Source organism: Vicugna pacos, chromosome 6, assembly GCF_048564905.1.
Source record: "Vicugna pacos chromosome 6, VicPac4, whole genome shotgun sequence".
NCBI lineage: Eukaryota > Metazoa > Chordata > Mammalia > Artiodactyla > Camelidae > Vicugna > Vicugna pacos.
Genome location: NC_132992.1, coordinates 50,573,957 through 50,579,956, shown reverse-complemented (window position 1 = coordinate 50,579,956; position 6,000 = coordinate 50,573,957). Strand labels below are relative to the sequence as shown.

The following is a 6,000-nucleotide window of genomic DNA, read 5'->3' as shown; positions in this document are numbered from 1 at the left end:
CTGGCTCTGAACACTGAGAAGCCTGGCAGCCAGAGGCTGGGATTCTATTGCCAACCTTTAGGGCAACCAGTGTGTAACAGCTAGTAATGCAACATATCCCTCGGTCAGGTCATTCCATTTGATAAATAAACTTTGCAGGAATTATTATATGTGATATTAATAATGCTCTATGTAATATCAGCTGTGTCAGCAAGCAACCAATTGAAAGATAAGTAAAAATACCAATAGACGTTTCTCTTATTGCAGTGACCTCGCTCAGGCCTGCCACACAAGAGGAGATGTCAAGAGCAAATGTGCAGGGTGATTTAGTACTGTCACTTTGGGGCGGGCGCACGCACACTTGCGTGCGTGTGTGTGTGTGTGTGTTTGCACGCTCAAGCTAAGGAAGAGTAGCCAACTAATCACTCAGGAGCCACAATCTACTCTGCCTTCTTTCATTTTCAAATGTATCATTTCTACTCACACATGTTTTTATGTTTCCTGGGATTACTAGAGTATTCCACAGGGTGCCCTCGATATTCCTCAATGAAGTCCTGCCTTGTGTCCCCTTTGACCGTTCTCTCTTACAAGCTTTGGTTCAACTTTGTATGGGTTACAGTGTTTCGCTGGTAAATCGCAGAGACAGATAGCTTTCTCTGAACTTCAGTGTAAACACAGGTGCTCAATACGCCTTTAAATCTCTTTAGTCGAGGCCATTCCCCTCCAGGAAAAATAGAGTGGGATTTATGTTTTTGATAAAATTTTTAGATGTTATAACCATCTGTCCTTTTCTCTTACTGTATTTAAGTAAAAAAAAATGGACTTCTTTGCTCAGAAAACTCATTTCTTTTTAATAGTTCTCTTGGAGGTAGGGACGATAACTTATTCGTCGTGCTCTCCAAAAAAAGAAAGAAGGGAGGGAGGGAAGAGAGAAAAAATAACAGTGAAAGGGTGAGTAGGAGAGAGAGAGAGGAGAATAGAAGGGGACAGCAAGGAAGGGAAAGTAGGTAGGTGCATGACTTTCATTCCTAGTCATACCAGTTTGGGTGACTATCATTACATTATTAGGGGAAATGCCCAGCTGTAAACATCCCGTCTTTCTCACTAATTGTGCAATAGGTGTCAGTTTCCTAGGGCTGCTGTAGCAAAGTACAAACTGGGTGACTTAAACAATATAAATTTATTGTTCCATAGTTCTAGAGGCTAGAAGTTTACGACCAAGGTATTGGCAGGATTGGTTCCTTGTGTTACCAAACCAGGTCCGTCTGTCCAAAGTGCAGCAAGCCGAACACGGAGATGCTGACGTTTACAGCCGAGAAAGCGTTTATTCACAAGACAGCCAAGCGAGCACAGCCTCCCAGAAGACGAGGGGTTTGGGATACTTATGGGATAGCAGGGTGGTCGCGATGAAAGGTGCTTGGAAGCAGGGAAGACAGCGAGGGACTCGGTGTTCTGCGCAAGCGCATCTCGGTTACGTGCGTCTGCTCTTTCACCAAGGAGGCGCCGAACGTGATTGGAGGGTGGGGTTTTCCAGCCCTCTGACGTCACCAGGCCGGGCCTCCGACACCTGCGCAAGCCCAGTTTTAGGGTCGCTGGTACCGACCAGCTCCAGCCGGCTCGTACCGGATAAGAGCGGAGTCCAAGTTCCTGTCAGCCAGGTGGCTGTGTGAATCTGGGAAGGTACGCAATTACAAAGAGAAAAAAAAGAATAACTAAAGCAAACTGAGACATTGAAGGCAGTTTACAAGTAGAGGGTTTTTCACAGGCTGGTCCCGTGTTTGTTGTTTTGTGAGAGGAGCTGAAGAATTTGTGTTACCAGCTTCTGTTCACGCTGTGGAGCAGGGTTTCACTTCTGAGTGCTGTGAGGAAGCATGGGTTCCACGCGTCTCTCCTAGCTTCCGCTGGTTTGTTGGTGAGCTTTGTTGTTTCTTGGCTTAGCTGGAGACATCACCCCTACTTTCTGGCTTGAAGTTCACCTGGTGTTCTTGTGTGCGTGTCTGTGTCCAAGTTTCCCTTTTCTAATGAGGATATCAGTCTTATGAATTAGGGTTCACTCTAATGACTTCATTTCAACTTGATTATCTGTGTAAAGACCCGATAAATGCAAGGTCACATTCTGGGGATGAAGACACTAATGTATCTTTTCTGAGGGTATGCATTTAATCTATAACAAATAGTGTGTCCCTTCTGTTATAATACAGTGATGTAAAGCATTTGAGGTATGTTTCTTTTACTGCTGTCATAAATCAAAATAATTCAAGGCAATAGAGTATAATGTTGCCCTTTTCCCCCCCAGAAAAGTTAGTAGGTAAGACATCTATCAGTGAATATCTCTATCATTAAAAATAAACCTTTACTAACTTTAGCAGGTCTACAGAGAATATGTAGGTGAGCCTGAAATAAGTGAAATATCCTTGACACATTCTTTCAGTAGGTTGGTGTTTAGTAGCATGTATTGGCTGAAAATGGAGTGTGCATTTCATCTTTTAGTGTATAAAGCATTGGTATAATAGAAGGTGGAAAATTGGTGAACAAAAATCTAAACATAGGTGGAAACAATTTCATTCTTTGAAAGAGAAATAGAATTTTTGCAGATTATAATAGATGTTTTATGGCTGTGTGCGAGTCAGGAAACCTGTTGGAAAGAGATGGGTTGTTTGAATTTTGTTGAACCCAAAGATATTATTTTCAAATGTAAGTATCTGTGATTTGCCTACATAAAGCAGGTGGTCTGTTGTTCCAGTCCAGAATAATAGGAGGTGACCAAAGATCTACCAACTAGTGAGAAGACAAATACAATAAAACACTTAAGAGAATTATTACAGACTCACAATAGGCATTATAAGCATCGCATCCTCAGATATTTTATACATAGACATTGCCACATAGTAAACAGACCACAGGAAAGGTAGGCTAAAGGCTATCCCCTCATAGTATGTATGTATGTATGTGTGTGTATATATATATATATATATATATATATATATGTATAAAATAATATATATATTACATTATAATATCCCTAAAGGAAATTATAATGTAAATTTTTTTGCCATAAGACATGTGGACTGGATTAGTCTTATTTGATGCAATGATAATCATCAGTTAGGAAAAGACAGAACTTTTGGGAATAGACATGTGAGTAATCTGTGAAACTACAATTCTAGACTATGTACATAGTTTAAGAATTAGGTATAGCCTAATGGGCCATTCTACAGCTTCACGTACATGGCCTCTAGAATACGAGTGGATTAGAAGAGGCCTGAGTAGCAGACGCAGTAGCCTTGCCCTGTTTGGCTCTTTTAAAAAAGATAACCAAATTGGGATGGACCATAAGCCCCTCTCCCCATGTAAATGACTAGTGGGAAAATGTGATCATTCTGAGGGAAGACTTCTTCAGTATTGGGAAACACTACAGGAAGCTTTTCTTGAGAAAATACCACCGAGAGCTTTAGGCAAACTCTTTCAAAAGCCCTTAGCTCCACAGCACACTGTTAGCAGACTCCACTTCAGGAATGATAAAAAAAAAAAAAAACTCACATATTTTATAACCTGTTACCTTATATGAAGAAAACATAGGGACAAATATCATGTCGACATGAGTTAAGTGTTTCTGATTTGAGGTTTTTGTGAACACATACATACATATATTTATCATGTCAGTGTCCTTAGATTTCTCAAAATTATTTCTTGTTCTGTTCATTTAAAGAGGAAGTTTATTTCCAGAATTGAATTATGTAACCTCTTTACTAAATCCTAAATAAAAAAGATTTTGAGAACCTGGATAGCTATTTACCATTACACTCAATGTTTCTTTAGTGTCTCTTATCAAAGAAAGTAGAAGCAAATACTCATGTTTCATTACTGTTGAGGTACTGTTCTAAGTATTTGGCTAGAGAATGTAATCTGAAGTATTATTGTTTGAAGCCATTAATTTCCTGTCATAATTTGATATACTAATGTAGGTCAGTGACAAAACACCACTTAAAGGTACTGGTAGCTAATAGGAACATATCAACATGAGAACTTGTCAGAAAGGCCTTTCAGTGGAAATTAAGGAACGTTTGATATATGTCAAAATAGCTCTGGAATTGGACCCTAGGTCTCTCATTCTCAATCCTTAATTAAAATGGAGGCTTCATCTGCATAATAACGTTTTTGGCTTATGTCATTCCTCCACTATTCACTTTGGGTATTGAAACTTCAGTATTGAAAATGTCATTTAATAATTGTTTGTTTGGATATGTCTTTGAAATTTCTGCAAGTGTTTGGCTTCTTTTTAGATTATGTAAGTATTAAAGTATTTTGTAATTAGGGAAGCAGGGTACTACATGCTTTGTGCTTTGAGTATTAAAATATTTCGAAGAATGCTTATTACAGTGATTAATTAGACAAGTCTTTCTGAAATGCTTCTCTATTGATAAATATATTTGTTTTTGATTAGGTGTTTTCTTAGTTTTATTTACTTAAAAGTGATTTGTGATATTAAGTAAATGAAATAGTATTTATTTGTTAAGAAGTTATTTTTTCTTGTTTATTTTTGAAAAGTATCAGTTACAGTTGAAATTTTCAGCAGTGGTTTTTATTTCCTTAATCAACTGTCCTCAGAAAGGGAAGTTGAGATTTGCTGACAGATTTGATCATTTTATTATGTGGGCAATTTACATAAAGGTAGCATGATTTTTACAATTGTTCTTCCTTTCTACTTTTTTTTTTTGTTTTATGTAAGTTATTGGGATAAAAATTTAATGATTTTACTAATCAGCAATAATATTATTCCTTCAATGTTTGCTCCTTACATGGAGTTTTCAGACTGACACAAAAACTTAAAGTTTTGAATTCTTAGTGCTATGGGCCAGGAACTGTGGTAAACCCTGGATATGACTATCTAATATGATTGCTACAACAGTATGCAGTAGAAAGTCATATCATCTCCATTTTATACGTGAAGAAATTGAGATTATCAAAGATTATATGCTAGTATTTCCAACCCAGGAAATCCAATTCCAAACCCCATGCTAATTAGAAACATAAGATTCAACTCTTTCATTGTTAGAGACTTTTTAATTAGAGAAATATATACACACATGCCTTTGTTCATTATTTACCAATAGCTTTGAGCCGGTGTGGGAGAAAATTACCATTGAAAGAAAAAAAATTATATTTTCTTTGCTTGAAATTGTGACGGTTTTAGTTATTGCTTTAAATTATGTTGATACTGTAAAATTGTAATGTTGGTGTTTGTGAGATAGATCCTGGGAGAGTGGGCCAGTAATTGTGGGGGTTAGTAAGATGACACTTGAGTGATGACTTGTTGCAGGCGACCTGGCAAAATGCAGGCGACCAACAAAGCTGGTGACCTGAACCATAATGAGCTTGATCATTCATTGGATTTCATGTATTGTCTTATTTATCATACAAATAAATTGAAAAAAAAGTTAAAATGAAATTGGGAGAAGGCAAGAAGCTATTAAGAGTTTCATTAAGAAACTTAGGAAGAGGAAGAGCAGAAGGCTACATTAACATTTTGGAAAATGAAAATAAATACTTTCAATAGCAATGATTGTTGCTGAGACTTTGCTGAGACAGTTGCTTAGAGTTACACAATAAATTGGAAAACTCAAGCTTCTTCAAAGTTGCAAACAGAGATGGTGGTTATGCTGCAGACCATCTTGGCAGGGCAAAGAGCATTGGATTGTTGAAGTCCAGAAATGCAATTTATAAAAAGTCAAAAGATTCTAAGTCAATAAAAAAAAATGGCCTGACGTTTATAGGGAAAAATCTGGTAGGTCGAGATAAACAAGTGTTTCCTTTATCCATTGAGATTAAGACAGTTGGCAACTGTGGAGTAGAAGTAGAGAAGGTGTTACAGTCAGAGAGGTAGAGCTTGGCTCCGAAACTTAGAGATAAACTACAAGGTCATTTTATTAGTTCTGAGTGGAGAAAAGTGCTTACTGTAAAAAATTGGAAAATACAGATAATATTAAGAAAAAAGCAAAGATAGCAGAAAACTTACTGCCC

The 6,000-nt window shown here is 37.4% G+C and overlaps 1 protein-coding gene across 2 annotated transcripts in view; it reads left to right on the top strand.

Annotated features, from left to right (window-relative positions):
* Positions 1 to 1,545: 1,545 nt before the first annotated feature.
* MDGA2 (MAM domain containing glycosylphosphatidylinositol anchor 2) overlaps positions 1,546 to 6,000 on the top strand; it is a 417,841-nt gene continuing 413,386 nt past the window's right edge. For both annotated transcript variants that reach the window (XM_031679006.2, XM_072962999.1), the window contains exon 1: positions 1,546 to 1,659. The gene's annotated coding sequence lies outside the window, so the exon portion shown is untranslated. The remainder of the gene's footprint in view (positions 1,660 to 6,000) is intronic.